The sequence below is a fragment of the Macaca fascicularis genome, chromosome 9, assembly GCF_037993035.2.
Source record: "Macaca fascicularis isolate 582-1 chromosome 9, T2T-MFA8v1.1".
In the NCBI taxonomy this organism is placed as follows: Eukaryota; Metazoa; Chordata; class Mammalia; order Primates; family Cercopithecidae; genus Macaca; species Macaca fascicularis.
Genome location: NC_088383.1, coordinates 119,147,059 through 119,160,499, shown reverse-complemented (window position 1 = coordinate 119,160,499; position 13,441 = coordinate 119,147,059). Strand labels below are relative to the sequence as shown.

Below are 13,441 nucleotides of genomic sequence, written 5' to 3'. Positions count from 1 at the left end.
CTCCTAGAGTTTATAGTTTTAGGTCTCACATGTAAGTCTTTGATCCATCTTGAGTTGAATTTTGTATATGGTGAAAGGAAGGGGTCCAGTTTCAATCTTCTGCATATGATGGCTAGTCAATTATCCCAGCACCATTTATTGAATAGGGAATTCTTTCCCCATTGCTTGTTATTGTTGACTCTGTCAAAGATCAGACGGTTGTAGGTGTGCGGCTTTATTTCTGGGTTCTCTAACCTGTTCCATTGGTCTATGTGTCTGTTTTTGTACCAGTACCATGCTGTTTTAGTTTCTGCAGTCTTGTAGTATAAAAATTGAGGTTTAATAATTTGTCTCAGATTACCAAAGGTTCTTCACAAATAAGGAAATTCCTCATGGTTATAGATCTTGACAGGCATGGTGGAGTTAGCCAAAAAAGATGAGATGGCTCAAAGGACTATCATATCCTAGAGATATATCTAGCCATTAGATCACTGCCTTTATTTGGGGGAAGGGGGCTGAAAATATTATATCGCAATATTCAACACAAAGTGGAAATAGTAAATATTCTAAAAGTAGCAATAAAATTTGCACAAAGTCTTCCATGGCTATCAAACCTACACATGCGGAAACCTACCTACCTCTCTGGCCTATTGCCAGAATTGTCAGATTGATCCATATCATTCTTAAATTTCTGAACCTCCTTTTAGTTCTTTTGAAATGACTTCTGTTATCTTTAAAATGAGACTAAATTCTAAACCTCAACATAAAGTCCAGGAAACAATAAATCTGTAGTTGTTTAGTAAAAGTTAGGACTGAGCCTTAGTTTAAAATCCAACTTAAAGTCAAGAGAAAAAAACCCCACAACAATAACAAAATAGTAACAGCAACCCACTGTGGTACTAAATGTTCTGTACTTAATGTTTTATAAATAAAAATATGATACTAATTAATATAAACTCTTAGCAAACATGAGTTTCCCTGTGATTGTACAATTGAAACAAAGCAGTTAGATGTAGTCATAACACATACATTGTTCATAATGTAAATGCAGAACAGTAAGTAAAAAAACGTTGAGTAGGGGTTGGGCACGGTGGCTCACGCCTGTAATCCCAGCACTTTGGAAGGTCAAAGTAGGCGGACTGCCTGAGCTCAGGAGTTCAAGATAAGCCTTGGCAACATGGTGAAACCCCATCTCTACTAAAAATACAAAACATTAGCAGGGCGTGGTCATACATGCTTATAGTCCCAGCTACTCGGAGGCCGAAGCATGAGAATCGCTTGAACCCAGGAGGCGAAGGGTGCCGTGAGCTGAGATCACGCCACTGCACTCCAGCCTGGGCGACAGAGCGAGACTCTGTCTGCCAAAAAAGTCAAGTAGGTGCTTGTTATGTCAACATAATCATTCAACAGGGTGACTCAAAGACTAAAGACAGAGTTGGACAATGCTGAGGATCAATCTAACCTCTGTATCACTCAAGTACCAATACTTGATGAAGGATATTTTATTGATCTACATTACCTGTTACAAGGAACAGTGAGGCAAACAGATTTTTTTTTTTTTTTTTTGAGACAGAGTCTCACACCGTCACCCAGGCTGGAGTGCAGTGGCGCCATCTCGGCTCACTGCAAGCTCCACCTCCCAGGTTTACGCCATTCTTCTGCCTCAGCCTCCCGAGTATCTGGGATTACAGGCACCTGCCACCACCTCATTTTTTGTATTTTTAGTAGAGACGGGGTTTCACCATGTTAGCCAGGATGGTCTCGATCTCCTGACCTTATAATCCGCCCGCCTCAGCCTCCCAAAGTGCTGGGATCACAGGCGTGAGCCACCGTGCCCAGCCTAGGCAAACAGATTTCTGTACTTGAGGTCATGGTAGGGTTTGGGAGAGGGAGAGAGATAGTTACTTGCTTAGACATTGGTAGAGGTGAAAATAACATTCATTGGCAACTTGAAACAAAAATCTTTATTAAAATGAGGTCAAATTTACCAATTACAATGGCCATACAAGGGGCAGGGTTACAAAGCTGAAAACATGTATAGAAAGTTCAGAGAAAGTATTTCTTCAAGTCCAACCTCAATCATTAATCAGTATCTAACATTAACTTGACTTGTTCCCAACATAAACCATTTGGAAAAGTAAATATGAAACTGATTTTATACATATATCTCATATATTATAAACATATATCATATATACATTGTGTGTGTGTACATACATATATATATATGTATTCCTATAAAATGCGTAAAACAATCAACCACAGAAAGGCAATCCCTCAAGTATCTTACAGAATCCAAAGACACATGGCCTTGGTGCACCTTTACTCTCCTTTCTACAAAATATGATGAACATTCTATATACATTCCCTTAGTCACCATTTGTCTTCAACACGGAGTTTTGAAAAATGGTTGAGAAAACAAAAGAAGGGTTCCCCACCCCACAGCCCCACCCCCTCCTTAGAGAAAGCTGACAGAGACTAGTGGACTGATTACTTGGATGTGCGTCTCAGACATTTAGTTTCTGTTGGGTTCCCTGCTATTAGAGAAAATTTTAAAATTGAGATCCAGGAAACTATCCAAAACTTGACAGCTCATGATAAATGAGAGGTTTTAAAAAGAGGAATCACCAGAAATTATTATTTTTAAATAAACAGTCATTGCTCTCAATTTCAGGAGATATCTTAAGTCTTTCACTCTTATTTGGTAGTCTTTCCAGGCAAAAAGTATTTTTTTTTAAAAGAAACATCAACTCTCACATACTTTGTACTTTACTGCATACCCAACTCTACAAATCTCAGTGAATCTTTTGTAAAATGAATATTCAAATCAAATAATACAGGAAATTTAACTTCCCCAAATTTTAATCTTACATCTACCTATTTCACAAGATGAAATTAGATTTTAACTGAAGAAATGCAAATAATCCAACAAAGCTTATTATTAAAAATGAGCTGAGTCTGCAAAATAAATATGCACTGAAAACTCTAGTCTAGGAAATCGATTCGTTACCATGGACCATATTTCTGGGTTCCATTCCTAATACAGTCATTGTGACATGCCATGGTGGGGGAAAGGGAGGGACGGAAAGGCACAAAAAAAATGAGACAAAGTTCCTTATTTTAAAAATTGGAGGAAAATACACAAAAAAATATTAAAGAACCACAGGGTGTAAGTACCAAGAGTTCATTTTGATATACTATTTCAGATATTCAAGCTAAAGATTTTTGGCTTTCATAACTTATAAAATACAGCTGCAAAAGTCAATCCAAAAGCTGTAGGTAACTCAACACACTGTAACTGCAAAGCAGTCTGATTTGAAGGAGGCGTTTCTGCCTTCAGATTTTGGCTGCTAAGGAACATTTCAAGATCATCAAAACTTGATCTCGGCCGGGCACGGTGGCTCAAGCCTGTAATTCCAGCACTTTGGGAGGCCGAGGCGGGCGGATCACGAGGTCAGGAGATCGAGACCATCCTGGCTAACACAATGAAACCCCGTCTCCACTAAAAATACAAAAAAATTAGCTGGGCGTGGTGGCGGCGCCTGTAGTCCCAGCTACTGGGGAGGCTGAGGCAGGAGAATGGCGGGAACCCGGGAGGCGGAGCTTGCAGTGAGCCGAGATCGCGCCACTGCACTCCAGCCTGGGCGACAGAGCGAGACTCCGCCTCAAAAAAAAAACAAAAAAAAAAACAAAAAAAACTTGATCTGTTTTCTTTATGAAATGCCTAATATTGTGCCACAAAAATGCATCTTATTAAGTGCAGAAAATTACTTTCAAAAATACTTTTTGGTTATAACCTGCCACGTTAGCAACTGGTTAATGGTTTTAAGTGGAAGTTCACAAAAAGAGATTTTTATCAATCTCAGATATCTGTTTCTTAAAACGGATTTGTCGAAAACCAGCTTTTTCAAATGAATCATCTTTTAGATCTAGAGATTGACATTCAGCCATACTACCATACTACACTGGTTGAATAGTGTCTTCCCTAAAAATTCATGTCCCCACAAGCTCAGAATGTGGCCTATTTGAAAATAAGGTTTGTAGATCAAATTAAGATGAGATCATACTGGGTTAGGGTTAGTACTAAATCCAATGATGGGTATCTTTGTAAGAGGAAAGTGAGAGAGATGTGGACACAGAGTAACAGAGAAGACACACAGGAAGAAAAAAGACCTGTGATGACAGGGTAGAGATTGAACTGATGCAGCACAAGCCTAGGGACCAAGCTGCAAGCTGGGAACCACAAGAAGCCTGGGGAGGGGCATGGAACAGATTTTTCCCTCAGACCCCTCAGAAAGAACCAATCCTGCCAACACCTTGATTTTGGACCTCTGGCCTCCAGAACTGTAAGAGAACAGATCTGTTGTTTTTAGCCACTGGAATTGCAGTACTTTGTTACAGCAGTTCTAGGAAACTAACACATATACTGTTCCAATGGAATTTCCATCCTAATATCTATTTTTGAAAGCATTTTACCATCAACAGTGTGAATAGATAGCACACCTTTGTAGAATCCATGTCAGCTCTTCAGAAATAACAAATTGTCAAAACACTAACCTGAACAAGACATCTGATATACACAAGTACAATGCAAAATTCTGGTTTTCCACAACGGCAGGTCCTTTGCCAAATACCCTGTCAGTGTTTCCAAGGAAATCTAAAGCAAGAAAAATATGAACATTCTTATCACATCAGATGAACAAAAATTTCTTTGTAAAACTGAAGAATCATAATGAAGGACAATGACAAATTAAATATGCAGTGGGTCTACTGCTTCCATCATAGCGGAAACACTGTTAAAGCAGTTACTAAAGCAAAATACTATAGAATATATTTTTACTTAAGCAAAGATGGACTTAAAAGCCACTTGCTCAGGGCCAAGTGTGGTAGCTCACACCTGTAATCCTAGCAATTTGAAAGGCCAAAGCAGGTGGATCACCTGAGGACAGGAGTTCAAGACCAGCCTGGCCAACATCCCTAACTAAACCCCATCCCTACTAAAAATACAAAACTTAGCCAGGCGTGGTGGTGGGTGCCTGTAATCCCAGCTACTTGGAAGGCTAAGGCAGGAGAATTGCTGGAACCTGGGAGGCAGAGGTTGCAGTGAGCTGAGACGGCGTGCCACTGCACTCCAGCCTGGGCAAACAGAGCCAGACTCAGTCTCAAAAAAATGAAAAAAAAAAAAAAAAAAAAAAAAGCCACTTCTCAGGTGAGTGGGTTTCTTGCCATGTGTACATATATGCTGCATTTCTGCTATTCTACTCACATTGGAGACCACCGAACCCACACCTTGCAGGTTCATGCCAGGCTCTGGGACCCTTGGATTATGAGAAACCCTAATAAATTAGTTTAGTATTTCAGCATCAAGTCAGTCTTGCTGTTGTTCCCACTCTGATGTTTGACTTTCATTTGAATCTTGTGTACTAGTTTGTTCTGACACTGATGTAAAGAACTACCTGAGACTACATATTTTATAAAGAAAATCGGTTTAATTTACCACAGTTCCACAGGCTGTACAGGAAGCTTGGCTGGAGAGGCCTCAGGAAACTTACAATCATGGCAGAAGGGTGAAGGGGAAGCAAGCACATCTTCACATGGTGGCAGGAGAGCAAGTGAGTGAAGGAGGAGGTGCTACATATACACTTGACCAACAAGATCTTGTGAGAACCCTATCATGAGACAGCACTAGGGGGATGGGACTAAACTATTAGAAACCACCCTCATGATCCAATCAACTCCTGCCAGACCCCACCTCCAACACTTGAGATCACAATTTAATATGAGATTTGGATGGAGACACAAAGCCAAACCATACTAAGCCTGTTTTTTGTTGCTGTTTTGGGGACAGAGTGAGACTCTGACAGAGTCTCACTCTGTCCCCAGGCTGGAGTGCAGTGGCGTGATCTTGGCTGTGATCTCCACTTTCTGGGTTCAAGCGATTCTCCTGCCTCTGCCTCCCAAGTAGCTGGGACTACAGGCACGTGACACCATGCCCAGCTAATTTTTGTATATTTAGTAGAGATGAGGTTTCACACTGTTGGCCAGGATGGTCTCAATCTCCTGACCTTGTGATCCACCTGCCTTGGCCTCCGAAAGTGCTAGGATTACAGATGTGAGCTACTGTGCCCAGCTTTTTTTTTGGGACAGAGTTTCACTCTTTGTCACCGAGGCTGGAGTGCAATGGTGTGATCTCGGCTTACGACAACTTCCACCGCCCAGGTTCAAGCGATTCTCATGCTTCAGCCTCTCGAGTAGCTGGGATTACGGGCTTGCACCACCATGCCCAGCTAATTTTGTATTTTTAGTAGAGAAGGGGTTTCTCCATGTTGGTCAGTCTGGTCTCTAACTCCCGACCTCAGGTGATCCACCCACTTTGGCCTCCCAAAGTGCTGGGATTACAGGCGTGAGCCACCATGCCCGGCCCAAGTCTGTTTCTTAATCATTAAACTCTGAGCCACTCCACTCACTCTCAAGCAGCCTAATTTACTTTCTTGTTTCTCTATCAGGTAACTTCAAATACTTTTACAATTGAAGGTCTATGCCTGAACCCTGGGGCCCACATCTCAGTCTTAGACCCTTCTATCATTTGCCACTGTTCCCTGAGGTCACCTGATAGCTCACATCTTTGCATATGGCAGTAGATCTCTGAAGCCATGCAGATCTCCCTGGTACTGACTGGATCTGGACTTCTACCAAGCGCTGCCCTTTGCCAAAAATTTCCTGTCCCTAAACTCTGCCTATGTGCTACAGTTTGACACCTACTAAATCTCACTCATATTGACTGTTGACATACCTGGACTCATTCCTATTGCCCATTTCTGGGGATCTGCTCCCGACTGCTTACCTGGATTCTAGGTTCTTTGTCAGGTGTATTCAGCCAGTCCAACTCCATTACAGAGACCATCCTTTTTAGTTTGTTTTTTTGAGACTGAGTCTCACTCTGTCACCCAGGCTGGAGTGCAATGGCATGATCTCAGCTCACTGCAACCTCCGCCTCCCAGCTTCAAGTGATTCTCCCTGCCTCAAACTCCCAAGTAGCTGGGATTACAGGTGCCCACCACCATGCCCAGCTAATTTTTGTATTTTTAGTAGAGACAGGGTTTTGCCATGTTGGGTAGGCTGGTTTCGAACTCCTGACCTCAGATGGTCCACCCACCTCAGCTTCCCAAAGCACTAGCATTACAAGCGTGAACCGCTCCGCCTGGTCTCCTTCTTACTATTTGAACGTGTGTGTTTTTTCATTAAACTACATTGGAATAAATACACTTTTATGTGGAAAGAGTGGACATAATCAGTAAAATATCCAATATTTCTTGAACACCTACTATTGTCTGATATTGTTTTAAAAAGTAGCATGTTTTAACTCATTTCACCCTCACAAAACCCTGTTAGAGGTAGGTGTTAATATCTCCATTTTACAGGCAAGGAAGCAAGCACACAGGTTACTTGTCCAAGGTCACACAAGAACTGTATTGTGGAGCTTAGATATAAATTCAAGTAGACTAGTTCCATAATCCGCGTTCTTAATGAGCACACTCTATTACAACTCTACTACCCTCACTCCCAAAGATGTTTTCAAATTTTGAGTCATTTCAAACCTACATCTGTTAAGATTCTTTGGCTAAATATTTTTAACTCCTCCCCAACCCCAGCCTCAAATCTAAGTTCCCACCTCTAATGCAAACCCTTTAACAAAACATGTATTTTCAGAGATTGAATTTTCTTAAAATGAAGTTTATATGAACATAAATACATAAACAATAAACCTAAAAATCCTGGCACTTAGGATTTTGCTTATTAAATCAATACTCAGTAAAATCCCCTCGGTATTCGCCAAATTAAATCTTCAACAAACTGTAATCCAAACTATAATAATGAACTTTAGAAAAAGGGAGGGCCCCTCTAGATCCTGGTATCCAGATTATATATGCCCCATTATTTCATTTTGAACTGTGTTGGACATTAACTGCCATGCAAGCTTGTGTGTGCATTTAAAGAGGTCTCAGCTCTGTCCTGATAAAACAGGATTTAGCTTTGAAAAGTAGGCCTAGATGATATGAGTAAGAATTCTAAAAATGTATGCATACATTGATATTTTATGACACAAACTAATTCATATCAAAAAAAGGAGGGGAATTAAAATTATTTCTAACATGAAGAAACTGGAAATAACGAGAAGATAAAGAGACAACAACCCAAGTCTCCAGTCCACTGCTGGAAACTGAACTCTCAATACAAAGAGAAAATCTGGAAAAAGACCTGAGAAGTCCAATATCAAATTCGGAAAAAGAGAAAACATTAAATTCATTCACTATTTAATTTATGGAGGAAAGTTTATCAAAAACAACAGAAATGCAGATTTTAAAAGAACGAAGAATAACTTTCATACCTTTGTTAGGACTGTAGAGAAACAAAACACTGCTTTGTAAATACAAATAGGAACTCTTCCAACAAGAGTTTTCCCTGATATTACCTAATGAGAGCCAAAAGAGGAAGAGTATCCTTAGACTCTAAAGGTGTTAGAGCTTAAAAGGATGTAAGATATTACCAAATCTTATTCTCCTCATTTCTTACATGGAGAAAGGCAGAACAGGTCCTAAGAGAGAGTGGTGTGTCCCAAGCTCCTCAATTTATCTTACCCAATACTTTTCACTTTATCTAGATTAGAATGAGATACGTAAGACTGTAGACCTTATGATCTGTTGATATAAGAAAAATTAAAAACATGAACTGCACTTAGAAATTTATTTAACTGAAGATTTTGTTAAGAAAACACATTTCAGGTGCTACTGTACATTACATAAACTATTAACTTTTAATTTTTAAAGCCAGGTAATGTCCTGTTACTTGATTTTAAGGGGTTTGTAGGTATGTGTTCATGATTAAAACACAAAACATTTTGTTGGTGTTATTTCCATAACAATCTAAAGCAATTTTTACTATTTTAAAATAATGAGAGTGCTTTTCTTTCAAGCTTTCATGGTAATTCACTAAGAAGAGTAAAACTTCATGACTCAGCTTTTTGTGCCCACTCACACATGCCTAAAAGGTCCACTGAAATTGCTTGCTATATTTTAAATTCCAGCTTGAAGTAGGACTCTTTGTTTTTCTGAGGCTCACAAAGACTAGACTCACAACTTAGTTCTATAGTGTCTATTTAGCTGGACTTAAAGCCTACATCAAGTACTTTATTGTCAAATAAAAAGCTATCTATGAGGAGCTTAGTAACTTAAGTAGCTCTCCAGAGTTTGGTAAATATTTTGTGTCTACTTTTGATCTCTATTGTCTAGGAAAGGTTCTGTCAAGTTGTAAAGTGCTAGAAAGTGTTGTTTTAAACTTTTAAAAGGTAGTAAGAGTACTACAACTCTGGGATCCTTGGTTGCAACAAAGCAGCACAAAGTCAACTACTATAAGTTTTCCAAAACCACCATTTCCTCAGACCCTCCCCCAAGGAAATAAAAGAGCATCCAGGAAGTCCCATCTTTAAAAAAAATACTTAGCTATCAGCCTGGGGCTTCTAAAATTCAGGCCCTGAAAAAAGGATAGGAAAGACCTCAAAGTCTATCCCTATTAGGTTTAGAGGGAAATGACTCTTCCTAATAAAAGCCATCCATCCCCCTGATTGTTGCTTTGCTCACCATATTTCTTACACATTTGGACTGTTTTCCCCTCTCATCTCCATCCATCCATCCCTCCATCCAATATTTGTCCATACTTTGAATTCTTATTCAAAAGCCAACCCCTTCCATGGTGACTTTCCTAAGTTCCTCCATCTTAGCTCTCCCTGCAACCTTAGTGCTCAAAGCACTTTGTCATAGTCTGTACTGTCTTTTAATTATTTGAGTATGTCTGTCGGCTCCAAGTAACTGGGTCAACATTTTTTCTTTTCTTTACTGTCCACTTAGAGTTACTCAATAAGGGTTTATTAACTCAGTGAGGTGAGTAAGGCTATTAACTCATAAAACCCCCATTCTCTACTTGTCTTAGAATAAACCAGGGCAGGGAATCTAGAGCAAACTTTGAAAACTGGGTTATTTGTGGTTTGATAAGACTGGCCAAGTATCCAAGATGGTTAAGGTAATGAATATTGTGACCTGAATATGAAATGTCTTAAGCTGACTGAAAAGTAATTACACAAAAAAGTGTGAAAGTATGAGAAGAGCATTATTGGTATCTGGAAATATTTAAAATAAGTAAATACATACATAAAACAGCAATTTCTAAAAATATATATTTACCGCCATGTTTTGAGACCAGGTACAAATAATGATACAAAAACGTTATCTTCAAACACCAAAGAAACTACTGATCCAATCAATCAGCAAACCCTAATTCAGGTGTTAGGAAAAGGTTGTGAAGACTACATAAGGCACAGCTCTGATTCCTGCCCTTAAGGACTTTGCAGTTTATTAATAATTGTGGAGAGAAGTAAACCGAGTAAGCTATCTCGTAAGACAGTTTAATGTTTTATAGGAGAACTTGAATTCGTGGCTTCCAAAACTCAAAATAGGCCTTTAAATAGACATTTTTCATACCCAAAAGGTATGTTTAAAATAATTCATTCTTATCTAAGGACAGGAAGTGTGTAGAGTAAGGCTGCAAAAGGTCATCACCACTATTAAAGCATTTTTTTTTTCTGATCTTTTTAACTGTCATGACTTTTATGCCCAACAGTTACTGATGGTCAAATGTATTCTGAAGCTCAGCCAAAGCTTTTTTTTTTTTTTTTTTAGAGTGATACTCAAAACAAAGCAAATATTGGCTTAGTCATGACACTTGTTGTTCTAAAACGTTAATAGCCTATTGTTCACTGTGGTTGTCTCAACAAGATAATACATTGAAAAACAGCATTTCCTGATAGGAAGTGAATTCCCACTGTGTGTCACAGGACCCTAGCCAAATGCTGGGCTCCAAAGGAGAAATAGCAGTGCCTTCTGGGACTGTGTAGAGACTTCCCCCACGCTAGTTTAAAATGTCTGTTTCAGCTCAAACTACAATCTGACTGATTTTGCTACCATAGGACTGTTTTCCTAAAACGGCTTCAAATGCTTTAGACAACGTTTGTTCAACATCCTGTAGACAGCAGCATCCTGTATATTTCTAACTATGAAGAATTTCCTTAGTTATACATGCCACAATGGATGGGGTAATTTGACAAACAAGCCATCAGGATGCATCTTCAAAACAGTATGTGACCATTTTCAAGCGTGGTTTCATATAAGCAATTGTTAAAAAAATCATAACATATGAAGCACAACAATTGCAACAGATTTTCGCATTTCACACATCAGATATGTTTTAGTAGACAAAAATTTAGGCTCAATTAATTAGTCCAAGCACCACAGCATTATTTAAGAGTTCAATTAGTGAGAAACTGATGTCACCAGCAGACCCTCATACAGAAGTGGAGAAGTGCCTCCAAAGTAACTGACACTGTACTAAGACATTAAGACCTCCTTTTTAAACACTGAAAACATACTTTTCATCTATTTTCACAGATATGAATTTAAATATTTTTGTTGTTGTTGCCAAGTTCCAATCACCAGTGGATATTAGAAAGCTTCAACAATGCAAAAAACAGGAGCAGTTGTCATTTTAGTGGATTCTAAGCAAGACTGTCCAAGTTACCCAGGTATTCCCAGCATTTAATTCAGTGCTTAGCTGCTAGAAGGTCTTCGATACATTTTGCTAAGTGGAACTGTATGTCAAAAAATGTGTATGAAAATTAACAAGGAATACTAATAATTATCTAGCATTTTTTGAATAATGAATAATACCTCAGATTATAGAAAAGTATATTCAAGGTATATTAAGCCTTCTGCCAAGAAGTTAAGGTAACCACCAAACAAACATACAAACTCTCCTACCTTCTAGCCAAGAAAATGTCTTTATCTTCCAGTTGTAATTACACAAATCAAATGAAGTTCTTACATCATTTTATCATTAGAACAGCTGTCATTTGATTGAATTATGAGACTAAAACTGTGAAAAAGGCAATGCTAGGCAATGGTAAACATCGTATGTGTGATGCAGCAAAAATGACTGCTTTTGTTACTTTATAACTTTGCCATGTAACTTTGTAACTTTGCTGGCAGGATATATTTCACCTCTAAAGCAGCTTCCTCAGCATCAAATTTGAAAACTTTAGTTAAGTAATATCAGTTTTGGCATTTAAGGAAACAAGGAGATGGATTAAAGGGCTAGAATGTGCAAACAGTTTAAACAAGAAACCTGAAGCCGAGTTTCAAAGCTCTAGGATTACTTCTGAATGGTCGGACTCACTGAAAATTATAAGGATCCATTTTAAAAACAAACATAACCTCACAATCTTCTTCCTCAAGTATTCAAGTTTGATAAAAAGGATTTGCTTTTAATTCTGGAATGGGTTTGATACTTTTGAAATTGACTTTTTAGAAAAGAATAGTTTATATAAAATATAGAATGATATTCAACTTTCCTTTTTTACATTCTTAAACTTTAAACTGGCTTAGACCATATGGAAGGTCAAATAAATTACAGACCACACAATATATATAAAAGATGTTTTTAATTTAAATATGAGAAACTTCATATAATTTGGGTTATCCAGTTTAAATCAATATTCCAACAAAAATACTACACAAATATTGAAGTTGAAAGGGACATTAAAACTCATCTACTTCAAACCTCTCATTTTATAGATGGTAAAACTGAGGATTCAAGGAGGTCAGGTGACCCAATCCCACATCCAAGTTACCCGACTTTGAACCCAATGTTCTTTCACTATTCTGCTGAGAAATGACTTCCTCCTAGGGCAGTTCTCACCCACCCCCACCCAAGAATGCCTGGGATAGTGCCGCCTACTTTTGGAGCCCTAGTCTGATAAACAGAAGTTAGTGAGGGCATTTTCCCTTTCCACACATCACTATTATACCTTCTCTATAGTACCCAAGTTCTGGGTTCTGTCCCAAAACGGAGGTAGGAGAAGACTCATAGCATAAGTACCTGTGTTGGAGAGGGGATGGGAACAAACTTGGAAATGATCCAGATATCCATGGAAGGAGGAATAACTGAGTTACATTACATCCATCCACACAATAAAGTACTATAAAGCCATTAAAAAGAATGAAGTAGGTTGGGTGCAGTGGCTCATGCCTGCAATCCTAGCACTTTGGGAGGCTGAGGCAGGGGGATCACTTGAGGTCAGGAGTTCAAGACCAGCCCGGCCAACATGGTGAAACCCCAACTCTACTAAAAGTACAAAAATTAGCCGAGCTGTAATCCCAGCTACTCGGGAGGCTGAGGCAGGAGAATTGCTTGAACCCAGGAGGCAGAGGTTGCAGTGAGCCAAGATTGTGCCATTACACTCCAACCTAGGCGACAGAGCAAGACTCTGTCTCAAAAAAAAAAAAAAAAAGGAAAAAAGTAGATACATAATGGTATGCATGGTATAATTTTATATGGATTAAAAAGCTGTTCAGGT

The 13,441-nt window shown here is 38.9% G+C and overlaps 1 protein-coding gene across 25 annotated transcripts in view; it reads right to left on the bottom strand.

The window, feature by feature from the left end:
- ADD3 (adducin 3) overlaps positions 1-13,441 on the bottom strand; it is a 129,176-nt gene that overhangs the window by 43,097 nt on the left and 72,638 nt on the right. For 5 of the 25 annotated variants that reach the window (XM_045361502.2, XM_074002683.1, XM_045361503.3 and 2 more), the window contains exon 2: positions 4,537-4,636. The exons of 16 other annotated variants lie outside the window; for them this stretch is intronic. The gene's annotated coding sequence lies outside the window, so the exon portion shown is untranslated. Of the gene's footprint in view, positions 1-4,536; positions 4,637-11,846; positions 11,991-13,441 lie in introns of those variants that run through there. 4 more of the 25 variants (XM_065521396.1, XM_074002684.1, XM_005566398.4 and 1 more) reach the window with 2 other exon arrangements.